The sequence below is a fragment of the Poecilia latipinna genome, unplaced genomic scaffold (assembly GCF_001443285.1).
Source record: "Poecilia latipinna isolate Pla-1442-1.1 unplaced genomic scaffold, P_latipinna-1.0 Scaffold308, whole genome shotgun sequence".
Classification (NCBI taxonomy): Eukaryota; Metazoa; Chordata; class Actinopteri; order Cyprinodontiformes; family Poeciliidae; genus Poecilia; species Poecilia latipinna.
This window is the reverse complement of record NW_015112924.1, coordinates 133849-149075: the sequence shown is the minus strand read 5'-3', so window position 1 is coordinate 149075 and position 15227 is coordinate 133849. Positions and strand designations below refer to the sequence as shown.

Genomic DNA, 15227 nt, shown 5'->3' with positions numbered 1-15227 from the left:
GTTATTTTATGACCCTTTGCAGACATGCTGACTGGAGCGAATAACCAGAACTGGATGGGACACTTGATTTGTTTTAAAACCTGCCTATATTTTCATTTGTCACCTTGCTGCCATAATAAGTCTAAACTCGGTAACACATTAGCCACAGACAGATGCTCCTACTGTTGTTTTTGCTGCAGGTTTGCCTTACCAGCTGGAAATCAACGGCTCCCACTGTTTTAAAATCCATTAAACCTTAGCCCATTTCAGCCTCATTCCATGGTCTGAGCAGTCACATGTTGACAATGTTAGCAGTATTTTCTGTGCTGCTGTTTCTGATCTTTTGCAACAACCACTGAGAAGCTAGTTTGTTCTTCATTTTCATCCGCCTTCCTCCCTGCAGACAGCTGTATTGTTTTTTTTTTTTCCAAGTGTGGTTTCCCTGCTCTGCGTCACAATGTCAGTAACTCTGATTTTGAAGTGTATCTATATACCGGTCATAAATTGGCTGTTTTTATTTCACTAAGCTATGTAGGTTTAATACAGATTATCTTTCAATCAAAGTAAAGTGGTTTAAAAACTTGGATAAGGTGACTTGAAAAAGTATTTGTATTGCTACAAGTTTAAACATCCATCCACTCTAATTAACCCTGGTCAGCTGTCCTCCCCATACTTGTATTCACTTCTCTTTATTTAGGCACCATAATGTTTTTTTTTGTTTTGTTTTTTTCTGGTTGCTTCTTCATTATGTTATGTTTTTATCATGTAAAGCACTTTGATTTGCCTTGCTACTGAAGTGTGCAATAATGAAACTGGACTTGACTTCATTTGTAAAGTTAACACTAAACTAGAGACTGTTTGATCCACTATTGATAACGACGTGCTGAACACTGACATTCTACAATAAGAACCGTTGTGTATGTACCCTTTGGTAATGTTATATGAATCTAACTATTCTATACTTGATTTTGACAATTAACCTTCTGAATAATGAAAGTTTGAATATTGTGATTTTTTTCCCCTTTACAAATAAGTTATGAAAATTCAAGTTGTTATTTTTACAAATCTTTTCATAACAATGAGACATGACCCAATACTAAATTCTCTACCTCTCCCCCATTTGTTTAAATTGCGTAATATACGCATTAAATGTTTACAAGATAAGCAGACTGTTCCCGTCATAATAAAGGAGCAGCGAAGCCACTTGGTGGAATTTACTATGTTTGACATAACTGATGTGACTGCCACACATCACTGTGTGCTCATTCATCCGCAACATTCTTGAAAACAATATCATGATTTGTGAAGACGTTTCACAACACAAAGATACATGGCAGAAAACCGTTTCTTTTATCCTTCGTTCTCCTCCTCAGTCCTCTCATCCATGCTGAGAGGCTAATGTCTTCCTCTCTGCTTTCCAAGTCGGCTCTCTATTTGGCACAAAATGATCCAGCAGAACAATGACAGAGCTTCAGCATCAGTGTAAAAGGAGCATATGCTTCTTTACAAAACCAGGCATTATATACTTGTGGGGAGTTTTACAGTCTCGTATTGAAGATAAAGGTAACAGAAATGCCTCAGAATTTATGTCGCAACTACAAACTAATCAGTCCCCTATAGACAACAAAATGTAGGCTTACATTTAATTTTCATTGAATAAAAAATTTTTTTTTTTCCCCTAAACTAATGATGTTCATTTCAGAAAATTTCAGCCATAGTTCCAATTCTGTTTATAGAAATGTTATATATTTTTTAAACTTCTCGCATCTGCCTTCAACTTCAGTTGATTAAAGTGTAATTAAGGTGGCATCTGAATATCTTAAAATGAATAAAACCTGATCACTATAAAAAAAAATAAAAAAAATTAAAATGCAATATTTGATCTCTTATTACAACTTGAGCATAAATCAAATCTATAAAATACTGGTTGTGACAAAAATTTCTATTAGTTTTTTTTTTATACATTTGGAGGCAAAACATTTTTTGTACATTCATCAAATATACAAGGATCTGGAAATTTTTCAGAATTTTCAACTCTGAATTTATGGAGAGATTCTGCTTTACTCTAATCTGATCATTAGCTGTAGGTATATATTTTTGGTGCAGCGCATCTGTTACAGACTTGTTCTGTTGCATGTTTGTGTGCATCGTCCCTATTAAATATATGAAATTAATCCTTCACGCAGTTCTAGGTTGACGCTTGGGAAGATCATGGCAGATGTCACAGTCGGACGATGGGTAATAGATGGGATGACCCGTCAGGCCATCAATTCCCAAAAAAAACCTGTAAAAAGCGCTTGTGGTGTTAGTCTGACCCATTTAGGACAGAGCGCGGGGGGGAGGATACATGGGGTCAATCTGATCCCTCGGGGACGGCGGATGAAGGAGAGGGGTCCACTCACGCACGGAACAAAAAGCACATATGGGATCCACTCAGTTCCTCCTGGGAATGTGGGAGAGTTAAACTCTGAACATAATACAAGTTTGAACTCGTCGGTTTATGTGAAGCGTAGGTCATAAATAGTCGTGAATCCTTGCCTAGACAGCTGTTAATTGAAAATGCTAAACAGTTATTAGTGAGCTAAACTTGACAATAGTGAAAAACAGTTTGCTACTCACTGGTTCCTGAATAGGTGATTCTGTACCTGCCCTGAATATAATAGCAAGTAAAATCATTTACATGAATGGATTTATGCATTGTGGTTTTAGATGATCTGTGTTCTTCCTTTTGTAGTTATTTGTTCTTTTAATATCTTCCCTCTACAATTAGCTGGGTCTCAACCTTATAGGAAAGACCTCTTTCAATTATCGTAATACTTGCACAGACCACGACCATATATATATATATATATATCATAAGTCGACTACTGTCATTTGCCACATCTCTAACCCTGACACAGATTGATAGTATTCCGCCAACAGTGTCTTTAGCCTGCCAGATGGTTGGTGGGCTTCAGTCTCCTGACATTCATCAGTGTCTTGCAGTCAGATGCTCCCTCAGCAGTGCTTTGACCCTGGGACTGGTCCAGCAGCCGTGTGTCTTTTGCCTCCAAGGGATCTGTGAGGGCTTAGTCTAATGATGCCACCAAATGAGGTGCTATCGCCTGGGAGCCTTTGGAAATTTGGCCAATATGGCACAGTTTTTTTTTTTGTTTGTTTGTTTTTTTTCATACAGCTCCGCAAGTCTGTTCCAATTGTCAGTGTGGTAAATGCATTTTATGGACATAAAAAAACTGAGTGGCCCAGAATTCCAGGATTTTCAAGGCTGCACAAACTCAATGAGACAATAATACCTTTGTGCTCTCAGCTCCCATAGTTGCTTTATCCATCCTAATACTTGTCACCATGGGGACAAAGGTGTAATACACAACAAAATGGAACTGTGTCTCTGTGACCTGACAAGTGAGTGGAGTGTCATGGAATCTAATGTTTCTCCTCCACTTCTTCTGTCCACTAGTCTTCCTCAAAAAGAGGAAAAGCACTCGTCCCCCTAAGTGATTTTCTCTGACTCCCCATGGTGATAAAGTGCACTTTAAAGCCACCCTCAGAGGCTTGCTCCTGAAACACCCAGCAATTCACAACTGTGGATTTGACAAGCCAGTTTTTTTTTCCCTCAACAAGTAAAGTGAAAGTCTTTTCTAATGGACCCAACATCACTACTGTAGAAACCAACAAACCCCATGGCATCATCAAATGAGACTTGCGGTACAGCAGTGAGGGAAATAAATGTCAGAAAAAACAATGCAATTTCTCCTTTATTCTAAAGAACTCTCCTGGCTCCCACTCTGGATATTTATTAGCACATTACTCACATTTTCACGTAAAGTTTTACGTCTGTGCGTTGTTCAAATTTATTTGATTATCTGCTTTAGCTTTTAATAAATAAAGCTGAAATGAAAAGTAATTATATATTATGTAATATCTTTTTAAAAAGGTGGTGAAAGTTAACAAAAAAAAATGTTGTTGGAGATCATACATTTTTTTTTCTTTTGCATTTGTTAGTTGGGTAATCTGTGCTCTGCAATTTATCCATTCCACTTGCACTTGGCCATTTTGTTGTTACAGCTACAAACTTGAGGATTTAAAGTGACAATCCAGCACAAAGTAGTGCAAAACTTCCTTACAGTAATGTAATGAGTAGTGTGCCAAATTCAAATTTATTACCACAAGATGTTGCCACTACTGTGTTTCACTTTACAGATGGTATGTTCAGTGTGATGTCCAATGCTCTACTTTGTGTTGGTCTATCACATAAAATCCCATTAAAATGCATGTAGTTGCACAGGAGGGGAAAGGCCCCCTCCTCCCAGATACCACAGAAATTATAGGTCCACTAAATTACTATTTTAAAATATCAAAATTACATGAAAAAATACAATGTGATCACAATATAATCTGATATATAGATTTGTGTTTCTAGGTTCAGGGTAAAAAGAACTGTAAATTTATTCCTGCACTTCCCATATCAAGTATATTGCCAAAAGTACTTGCACATCTGCCTTCATATACTTGTAAAATTGAGTGGCATACCATTCCAAATTAATTGTTACATTGACTACAACTGTTCTGCCAAGCCTTTCTACAAGGTTCAGGAGTGTGGTTATGGTCATTTTTGACCATTCTTCCAGGAGCACATTTGTAAGGTCAGATATGTTGGATGAAAAGCCCTGATTCACAGTCTTTGCTCTAAATCATCTTAAAAGTCTTCTCTTGGGTTGAGTTTGTAACTTGCAGGCCAGTCAAGCTCCCCCACACTAATTTGTTCATTTGTGTGACTCCAGACTTTGTACACTTGCGCAAAGTCATGTTGGAACGGGATGGAGCCTTCCCGAAGCTATCCCCAAAAAGATGGATTTGGATGGATGACCCAATACTTCTGGTAATAAAATGCATTTCATTTATGACAGCCTAATGAAATAAAGGATTAAAATGTCTACCTGCTTTTGTAAATGAGCATGTTTATGTGTATTTATGTTTGTGTGTGTTTGTGTTTGCGTTCCTCATAGTTTCAGTTCACCGTTTTTATCTCTCCATACATAATTAAGAAACTGCTTACACTGATGCTGATAATGTCTGTGCAAAACTAATCTATAATTATCAACAGGGTGTGCTGCTTGTATCCCCAAAAGCGTCAGAGCCATGTTGTTGTTTTTTTTCTCCCTGAAAAACATCAAAGAAGCTAAACAGAGGCAGAGAAAAGAGAGATATGTTTTTCGTTCAAATTGATTTCATTCTTTTGTATGAATATCAAAGTTTCATTCACTGCCGTCATTCCCCTCACTCCCCATGGTAGCGTGAATTCATTTGGACTGCTTTTCCCACAAAATAAAAAATTTTTTTTTTTTTTTTTTTTTGTTTATGGCAATTATTGCCTGAGGATTGTTTCAAATGTGACGTGCCTGACAATGAGGAGGCAGGCAGGAGGGGGGGAAGATGTGATGAGAGGGAATTTAAACCAACTGCCAGAGCAACATTCTGCATTTGCTCTAGGGAGCATCTGCCATCAATATGGCTGATACTTATGGAAGTTGTGTTGAAGCCAGACGTGCATGTTCGGAGTAAATGCTCCTAGCATTAAATATTTAGCTTTATACTGTCTATAATCAGGAGTTGAACTGTCAGTCTGGGTTGATTTTGAACATGATGGCATTTGTGGATTTAAGAGTGTAACTCATGGATTTATAAGTAAAAAGTAAACTTTTAAGAGCACAGTGACATCCAGAAATGCATTTTATCAGCCTGACAGACATTTCACAAGGGTTACTATGAAATTCCACCACAACTGTTGTCTGCAAGAAAGCATACAGAGTTTTCTACAGTCAGGCTAGATGATTTTAAAAATGGTGTGTGGCGCACCAGTATTTGCCTCTTCCTGATTTAATCCTTTTTATCTTTTAGATCATCAAACAAGTTTAGCATCGTACAAACACACTGAATGCATTCAAAGAAGTATGTGCTGATCTGTATGCACAAACGAGGAGGACAGGGAAGTTTTTCATACACCTACACAGTTTGTTTAGATATTCTTATGAATAACACAACAGATCTAATATCAATCACTGCAGCTCCACAACCTAAAATGCAAGTATTTGGGGCAGTAACACAGTTAGGGCAGGAAGGCTTTAACTCTCAGCATGTGTGCAGCATGTGTAAGGCTTCAACACAGCAGGAAGCCCAAACCCTACCCAATACATCCGAGATGAAAATGGGTACGTAAAAATACATTTGAGTTTTACAATCTTTAGTTATATGTTCCTCATTTTCTTTCACTTATCCATGATTTAATCTTTGAGGCAGAAGGCAAAATAGGTTATTGTAGGCATCTGTCTCTTTGGGATCATGTTTTTCTTTTTTTTTTTTTGGTCAAGTCATTACCAATCCCTTGAGAAGTGTACTCCCTCCAATGACTTCTCGCACAACATTGGGGCTTATAACCAGTTAGACCTGTCAAGACATCTTACCAAATAACTACACAGTGTCCTAATAGGACATATTCACCTCTTTTGTTAGCTCTACGTCTCTAATTCTGAGCTCAGGAATCCGAGAAAGAAGCCTTTGTTAGCACTTGTTTATCTGATCCCGAGTGGTTCCGTCTATGGCGTTTATGTATTCACCTTATCTTTTTACTTACCAGACGAAGAAAAGCCTGCTACCAGCTGCAGCTCATCAGTTCATCAACTCAGTGTTCTCGGTGCTTCAAGGATTCAGAGATAATGTGAGTGTTTTGAAGGGGGTTTCTGTGATGTTTTTTGGCGTTCGTTTCCTTATGATGCCATCTGGCAGTCTCGAGTTTAAAGGCCAACAGTCAGATGTGCCATTTTAGTTGAATTGATTTATTCTAAACAACTCGGGGCGAGGGGTGGGAGACTGTTCTCAATTATTGGATACAATTATCTATAAGGAAAGATCAAACAACTATAGTTTCACAAGAGAATATTCTCAGTTTGTCATTGTTTTCTTAGCCAATCAACACCTATGTAAAAGTATCTCAAAACGGATATCCCTAGCTGTTGACCCTGAACCGCTACAAGGCATTCTTCACTTTTCTCCACAACAGCATGACATGCCTGATTAATCTGCAGAATTCACAAAAGCTCTATTCGTACTCACCTGGATATAAACACGTGTCTGTCAGCACTTGCCCTCTTTGCCTAGGTATTCACTGCCATTAAATCACAATTTTTGGATCCTCAAAAATGTTATCAACACTACTAAACTCACATTCATTGTCTTTTCTTTGATCTGATTCATCTCTTCCTATTCAGACTCTATGTAAACTGCTGGTAGAGAACAGCCATAGTGTTAAACTTCTTGCTTTCTTAGACGAGAAGTTTAAAAGAAAACTTCTTCAGGTTTCTGGAGTAAATTATTGACTGATTTTTGTCTTTTTGTCTATGTATAGAAATGACGATTTAAATATTTTGTTGATGAGACTATGGTTGGCATGCAAATCAAGGAGTAAATAGACTTTTTGCCTAACTGCAAATACTGTCAGTTCCATTGCGTGTTTCAGTCTTTTTAAAGGCAAACAGTAACATAAGGTCCCATTATAGGAACATTTATGTCCTTTGCTAGAGGCTTAAACTTGCCTCCAACATGAAGCAGTCTGATATTTTCCGAGCTGCGGTCTTAGGGTTTGAGGTCTTCTTTTCTGGTCACTTGACATTTGACTGTGAAACATCACAGTATGTCATAAAGGTCACGATAAAGTTTAGACAGAGATTCTGATGCTTTGACATGTTTTGTGGTTTAGCACTGTCGTGTGTTGTTTATAGGAACTGCTTTTCAAAGCAGCACCAATTTGAAAAAGAATATTCAAAACCAGGAACAGCCTTACACATACTCCAAATGTTTTGTACTATGTTTCAAATATCCACAAAAACCATTACTGGTCAGTAGTATTGTACCTTTTGAGGCATATGGGGAGGTAGAATAATCCATCCATCCATTGCTCCATCCATTTTCTATCACCCTAGGGTCGAGAGGGGTGCCGGTACCCATCTTCAGCTGACAACGGGCGAGATGCAGGGTACACCCTGGACAGGTCGCCAGTCCATCACAGGAGATTGAAGTAATTTACAGTCAAAATAAAAAAAATCACCTTTAAAATGTATTTTAGTTGCAGCTCAAGAAAACAAACAGCTTTTGCCTGATTACTATTTTTTATTGCCTCTTCCTCTACTTGATAAACACAATGGCTGAAAATATCCCAGCTGTCATTCAATGAAATAGGAAAGTCACCATTTTCTTGACTGTAGTCAAACACAGGACATACTCAAAGACAATCACAATGCATAGTCCAATTTACAATCAGCATCTATTCTAAAATGACATCCACATCAAAATTAACTATTTTTAGGATAATATTACCCATTGGTATTTTTTTAAATAAAAAGCAAGCATATGAGTTTACAAATGTTGAGTAACTGAACTAAAGCTTATTATTATTGGAGTGTTCCAGCCATCTGGTTAAAGAAGAAGCTTTACTTGTCTCTTAATAGCTCAAGCTCTGCTTACGTCCACACCAGATAGATGTTGTTGTTAGCTGCATGCACACACAAAGCTTCACTGAGTAGCTTAAACAACTTAAGCACAACTAATGTCAGTTGTCATGTGCTCCATTCCTGTGCTGCCACTATGGAAAGTCTCAGAATATTGAGGTTTTAATTGGCTGATGTCACTTGTGATTAGCAGGTGGCGCAGCTAATTATGGTGTAGAGCAGATTTTAATACACAGACAGGCAAACCTCTAGTCTTTTTCACAGTAATGGTTAAATTATACAATATTTACTTTGTAAGAAGTGTTGCTTAATAATATACATTAGAATTTGACAAAATATGTCATTCAGTCACGAGTTCTCAATCATTGCAGCAGAGATGGGTAAACCCGATAGCTGTTTGTATATGTTGCATTGCAATTAAATATAAACATGGTAGCTTTAACTAGTGTAAATGCAAAAGTGAAGTTTACCCTCTTAAACCTATGGCAGTTGTTCATAATGAATGATAGTTGTGGTTGTCGTAGAAAATCTTCAACTGCCCTGTTTTAAAAAGGGTTATAAAATACTTTGCTACTTTGCTATATAGGTATTGCTATTTCAGGAACGTTTTAAGACCTTATAACAGAACAATTATTTTTGTTTCCTTTCAGCGGGGAGGATCACCTAGTCCTAATGAAAGACACATTGGACACCCTTCTGTCATGCCTTAATTCTTGGGCTGAATTGGTTTCAACCTGAGCTTGTAGGTTTTAAAAGTATATATTTAATCTCTTACCTCATTTAGGAGTCAACTGTTTTCCAGGCAACTATTGTTATTAAAATTGCTGTTCCTAATTACTGGCCTGGTTAAATAAATGAAAAAAAAAATATCCTGTTGCCTGAGCCAATTATTCTTATTTAAGTGAAGTGATATATGGCTTGCAGGGAGCAGAGACAATGAAAGAGACAGTAAAGATTTACCGGTAAAATTGGTTCTCTTAATTGCATAGGATTGTCTCTTGAGTTCTTGCTTGTCATTTTTCTGTAAACGGTCATATTATTATTGCAAAAAGCCATTAATTAGCTTCTTTTTTACTGCCACAAATGAGCTGTGCCTTGTCTTAGAGCCATTATTAAATGAAAGCAATAAACACTTGTTTCCCCGATGCCACTGGAGTGATTTGGGCATCTGGCAAAGGTCAGACATATTCACCAAATGGGCAACAGTGACCTCAAAATGGTCATGGAAGAGGGGTTTTCTTCAGGAATGGATTTAGCCGAAACATTAGGTATGTAGAATGGGAATGAATGGTTACTCATAGGAGTATTGCTATTTGAAATTATCTCTATATTTTTGTTTCTTTACAAGTTTAAGACTTCTTAAATTACTATTAGATTTTCAGGTCAGTCAAAAATATATAATATGAATGCTTTTATTGTCCTGAGATGTTTGTCGGGATAGAATTCTAGCTGAACATGATATAACTTGGTAAAGTGTGGAAATGATTTCCTTTTTTTTTTTCCAGACATATAAGTATGTGAACATATGCTATTCACATGTGGATTTGTTTTCCATATGCAAAACACTTTTTTTTTGTCACGTCATAGATTTAGCTACAGTTATTCTTAACTGTGGGTTTTGTTGCCATGACCACATAAGTTTTCACTGTGATCAAAGACAAGAGTTGAAAATGAGCAATAGTGATAAACTCACTGTACATCAGTTGTATTCCTTTTATATTAAACTCTATCTAAAAGGAAGCAATTTTTTTACATAAACAGATTTTTTAATTCCAAAGGGAATCTTTTTGCAAATTATTGCAGCTGGTTTCCCATTGAAATGTTGTTGTTTTTCTTTCATAGATGTGGGAGTCTTCAGTCAGAAGTGACATCTGCGTCTGGTCTCTTCCAGTTTCTGTATTCTTCATTAATTAAACTGTTGCAGTCATTCATCACCTCAAACTATTTGACCTGCCCAAAGCGCGCACTTGTTCATTTCCACTCTACCTCTCCGAAGTGGCACTCTGCAAGCAAATGAAAAAGACAGCATACTTTGCTTTCAGGCCATTACACACTCTCATATGGTTATTCAAAGGGGCCCTTTTATCAAAAAATACAGCTTCATGAATGATCAATGCCGCTGTTAGAAGACCTTCCCCGACTCTTCAGGGCAGAAATCAAGACTTGATTTTATGCAGAATGAATAGTTAATGTTTAAAAAGTAATTTCTCAAACCTGCATGACATTTACTAATAAAATCCTTGTTACAATGTGTGGAGCCTTGTAAAGGACATCAAATGCATGACAAATGATCAAGAGGAGCCTTTAAAGTAATTCTCGACTCTCAGCAATAATTAGGTAGAAAACACTTCATTAGATCAGTGTGTCTCCCCAGCATTTGTCAACTTGTCAGGAGGCAGCAAACACTGTTGCAATATGCATATTATAAAAGGTACAAACCTGCTTGAGCAACTATCTAATTAATAAGTCAAAACAGACATGTTGGGAGTTTTTATCAGTGCCTTCCAAAAGTGTTCAGACCCTTTGGATATTTTTTATATTTTTTCTCTAAAACCATCAGCTTTAATTTTCTTTATTTTGGCTTTCATGTGATTGACCAACATAAAGTTGTCCGTTGTTGCAAAGTCGTAGGGCAAATTTAAAAATCTTTCACAAATGCAAATCTGAAAAGTGTGCTGTACATTTTCTCTGACACTCCCACAATAAAATACAGTGTGGCAAAGTACTTTCAAAAGTCAACTAATTGATAAATACAGTCTGTAATTTATTCCCACACAGATAAATGCAGCTGCTTTTAAATGTCGTATAGTTTGGAGAATATGTTGGGCAACAACATATTAGTCAAAAGAGAACTGCAAGAAATCCCATTTGGGATTGTTAACAATACAGAAAATATATAGCAGAGGATTTAATGACTAGCTCACAAAATATGGTGATGGGAGCATCATGCTTCTGTTCAGTATAGGGACAGGGAATCTCCACAGAGTTGATGGGAAGGTCATTAGAGATAAACACAGAACTAAGACCACAAACATTCATCTGATGCTATCATGCATTAGTTTAGATTAACGCATATTCATATGTTATATTGGTCTATTCAAAGTGCAAACTAAACCCAATTAGGATTAAGTGTTAAGAACCACTACACTTTTTAGTTTTAGATTCACCACTTTTGTGAATGATACAATATAGGAATGGATGGATTGATTAATACTTTTTGAAGGTGCTGTACTATATCTTATGTTGTGTTTAATCCTTTAATCATGCTTTCTTGGACTCTCAGTACATTAAGCAGATAGTTCATTGAAATGCACATTCAAAACAAAAACAATGAAATATATGCTGAAATTATTTATCCACTATTAAAAGAATGATTGCACTGGGTCTTCCATTAAGTAAGCCATCAGGCATTCTGAATGTTGCTGATTGCATTAATACTGAATTAGAGTATATCTCAACACAATTACCATTTAACTGAATCCAGGATTGCTTATTATGGTTTCTCTCACTTTTTACCCAAATATGAATGAACATAATAGTATTTCATTACTACTGTGACATTTAATCAACAAGAAAAACTCACATTTTGGCTTCCAAAGGGGTAAATGCCTGAAAAACTAAAGACAGCATCCTGATGAGTTTTGTTTAAATGAATACACCCAGTGATCACTTTTCCTGAAATGTCAAGATAAATCAGGAAAAAGGTGATTCTACAATATTTATTTTTAGCTAGTTTTTTATTATTATTATTTAAAGTATGCCAAGATGCTTATTTTCTCACATTATTTCCGCATCTTTTCGCCTTGGGAACATTTAGAGCTGATATGCAAACACCATTCCCATAGTACCGATAAATGTGACCTGCTGGTTTTGCTGGGAGTGGTGGAGTGTGGGAGCAGCTAACATTATTTTCTCAATCCCAAGCCTCCAGGATGCTTTGTTGGGCTTTGTAGCTGTAATGCCTGGAAGCCGAATGTGAGGCTGTAGCACTCACTACTGGTGGCATTTCACTATAAGCCAGAGGCAGACCACAGGCTTTCCTTTGGGGATTTGCACCGTAAAAAATGAGTCAGGCTCGTTTGTAACCCCAGGAAGTGGCAGTGGAACAGAGGAGAAAAAGTGAAATCCTGCCATAAAAAATCTATCTCCTTACACTTTGCAATGCATGCCATACAGTGCTGAGGAAATTGCTTGTGGTCAGAAAGATTGTGGCTTGCATAATGATTCTCCCTCTATGTTCTCTTTTTCTGTCGTATTCTCCACACTTCATTTTTTTCTACTTCTGCTCCTGCCAACTTAATGCATACACAAACCAAGTGTGAAAAAAAAGATACTAAACAAAGCTGCTCAGAAGATTATTTACACATTTTTATTGATCAAAATTGGGAATCTTTTGCCACTGAAGAGTGAAGGGCAAAAACAAATTTTTAAAGTTGACTGAGCACCTCAATCCCATTAATTCAGCGCATGCGTTGTACAGAGGCAATAGAATCACCTTGATGGCATATGACCATTGAGATTAGAAGGATGTGCTATATCATCAGGAGACGAGTCAGAATCACAGTTGCTGAGAAACCAAGATTACATCGCCAAAGAAGAGACTAAATCCTATCAGACAAGTCAGTGAAGGGAAAGGAGTCCATCGACACGGTGCTGAAGGATTCTAAAGGAAAAAAAAAACTAATGAACAAAAATCAGGTCAAGAAGGTTCAGCCGTAACGTGAAACAAATGCATGGAAGAAAAGTCAGAGGAAATTGTGATAAAATGACTTGAGAGGACTGTATCGATTCACTGGTTTTTACATTTGGTATTTGTATTATAACGCACAAGTCCTTAATATGTCAAAAAATTGTTCATTCTCTACTGACATGCCATTTAGAAAGTTCTTCAAGACTGGGACTGATGTCATTCTCAAGTCTGGTTTAACATCAAGCTAACATATTTAGGCCAAAGGAACCTGTTATCTTACTCTTACTTCCAACCTGCAGATGACCCTCACGTGTGTGAAACCTCCAGCACTCACTGATTCCTCTCTGACTTTCTAAACTAAGTTAGAGAGACTTAACAAATAATTTTTTCTGGGTTCATTTTGCTAAGTCCGAACCTGAATCAAGGGTTGGAACGGTAACCTAAAGAAGTGAGCAGAAAGCAGCTCCCTCGTTGTTCCAAACCTATGACTAGAGACTTCTTATTCACCCTTTGTCTGGTTCAAAACATTATTCCTTTTTCCTACAGCATTTATTACATTTATGGGCATGGGAATTTAGCTGGCCATTTATGCTAATCAGATGATGTCATTAAGCAACGTTTAGTAACTATTCAGACAACCATTACATACTTTTCCTCTTGAGGAGTTTGGCAACAGTGAAGGTCAATCAGTAATTAGTTATATTAGGAGCAGAGTTAAGAGGGCCTGATTTTTCTGGCCAGATGTTCACAGGTAAGGGTCATCTGGGCAGAAAATCAACTGTTTTCTGTTTGCAACTCTGTAGTATAATAGGTGAAGTCATTATAGCTTTCTAAAGAACTTTTGTTTAGTAAGTACACAAATTTGTTGGACATTGAGTGAAAATGTTACATAGTAATGTAGTTAAGGGTGAAGTAACTTGATTAAAATACTTCAATAAGATCTTGCAGTCAATGCAGTTTAACCTAACTGGAAAATAACACATCTAGCACATTAACACAATATAATGGCAATTCCACCGGGTATTGCAGCAGTTGAACCTTTATTGGTCCAGGGTACAAGAGAGATTGCAACAAAATATTAGGTGACAAGAACAAGAAGCTGAATATGAAGAATAAATCAATTCTTGAGGAGAGCGGAGCCAGGTGAATGGTCCTGTGATGGGCACCTGGGGATGTGATGTCATCAGTCAATACCCAAGTCTGATGATGAACAGGGAGTTTTTCCTCAGCACCACTTTTGTTGATTATCAAACAGGCTCACCTTGTCTTTCCTGACACAAGATCGATACAAAAAACAGCCCGGGCATTTTGCAGTGACCACAGTCTCATTTCAATCATTATGCCTCATGAGAAGTTTAAACTTAATTTCTACATTAGCACCATGACAACCGACAGCCTCCAGAGAACAGTGCAGCTGCAGTGACGAGGTTTTTTTTTTTTTCATGGAGCCCTCCCCATTTGGTTAAGTGATGTATCATTGTGTGGCAGTACACATAATGACTTGTGCTTTTCTTCAGCACTTCTCTTACAGCACAGAGAGTCTGGCGGAAAATCTCAGACCGGGCGAAGAGAGCAAAATCAATAATCTATTCTATTTAATGGGCTGGAGTGTCACAGTAACGAGACAGGAGTGGATGAAGCGGATTGTCCATTGCCAAATCTTAACAGAAGGTTGCTAACAGAGTCTCTCCTTTCCCCTTCCCATCCTCCTGCCTCTGTCTCCCTCCTGTCATCTACAATGTTGTACAGTACATGCTGTTTCTGTCCTTGCTATAATAAACTGTCGTGCTGCAGGTTATTTCAGCTGTTTAATTACTTTTTTTTTTTTCGACTTCGCTGCATCTGTTTATAAAATCTTAATCCTCGACTAAATACACATACAGTTCCTTCCTTTTCATCTACATTCACAATATTCGAAAAGGACTCAAGGCCTTTGTTTACTTCCCTTTTCCACTGCTGAGTTTAAACGGCACAACACTCTCTACATTACTTTTCACGAAACGTGATCTGCAAAACTCATGCATAAAAATTCTTTCAAGACCTTTTACTTTGATGCT

The 15227-nt window shown here is 37.3% G+C and overlaps 1 long non-coding RNA gene across 2 annotated transcripts in view; it reads left to right on the top strand.

Moving 5' to 3' along the window:
- The window catches only part of LOC106948810 (uncharacterized), a 44634-nt gene extending 33905 nt beyond the window's left edge, over window positions 1-10729 (top strand). Inside the window, exons 3-5 of one of the 2 annotated variants that reach the window (XR_001425253.1) lie at window positions 4761-4858; window positions 6614-6694; window positions 10323-10729. This is a non-coding gene — a long non-coding RNA (uncharacterized LOC106948810). Of the gene's footprint in view, window positions 1-4760; window positions 4859-6613; window positions 6695-7036; window positions 7257-10322 lie in introns of those variants that run through there. The other variant, XR_001425254.1, reaches the window with a different exon arrangement.
- Window positions 10730-15227: the final 4498 nt, after the last annotated feature.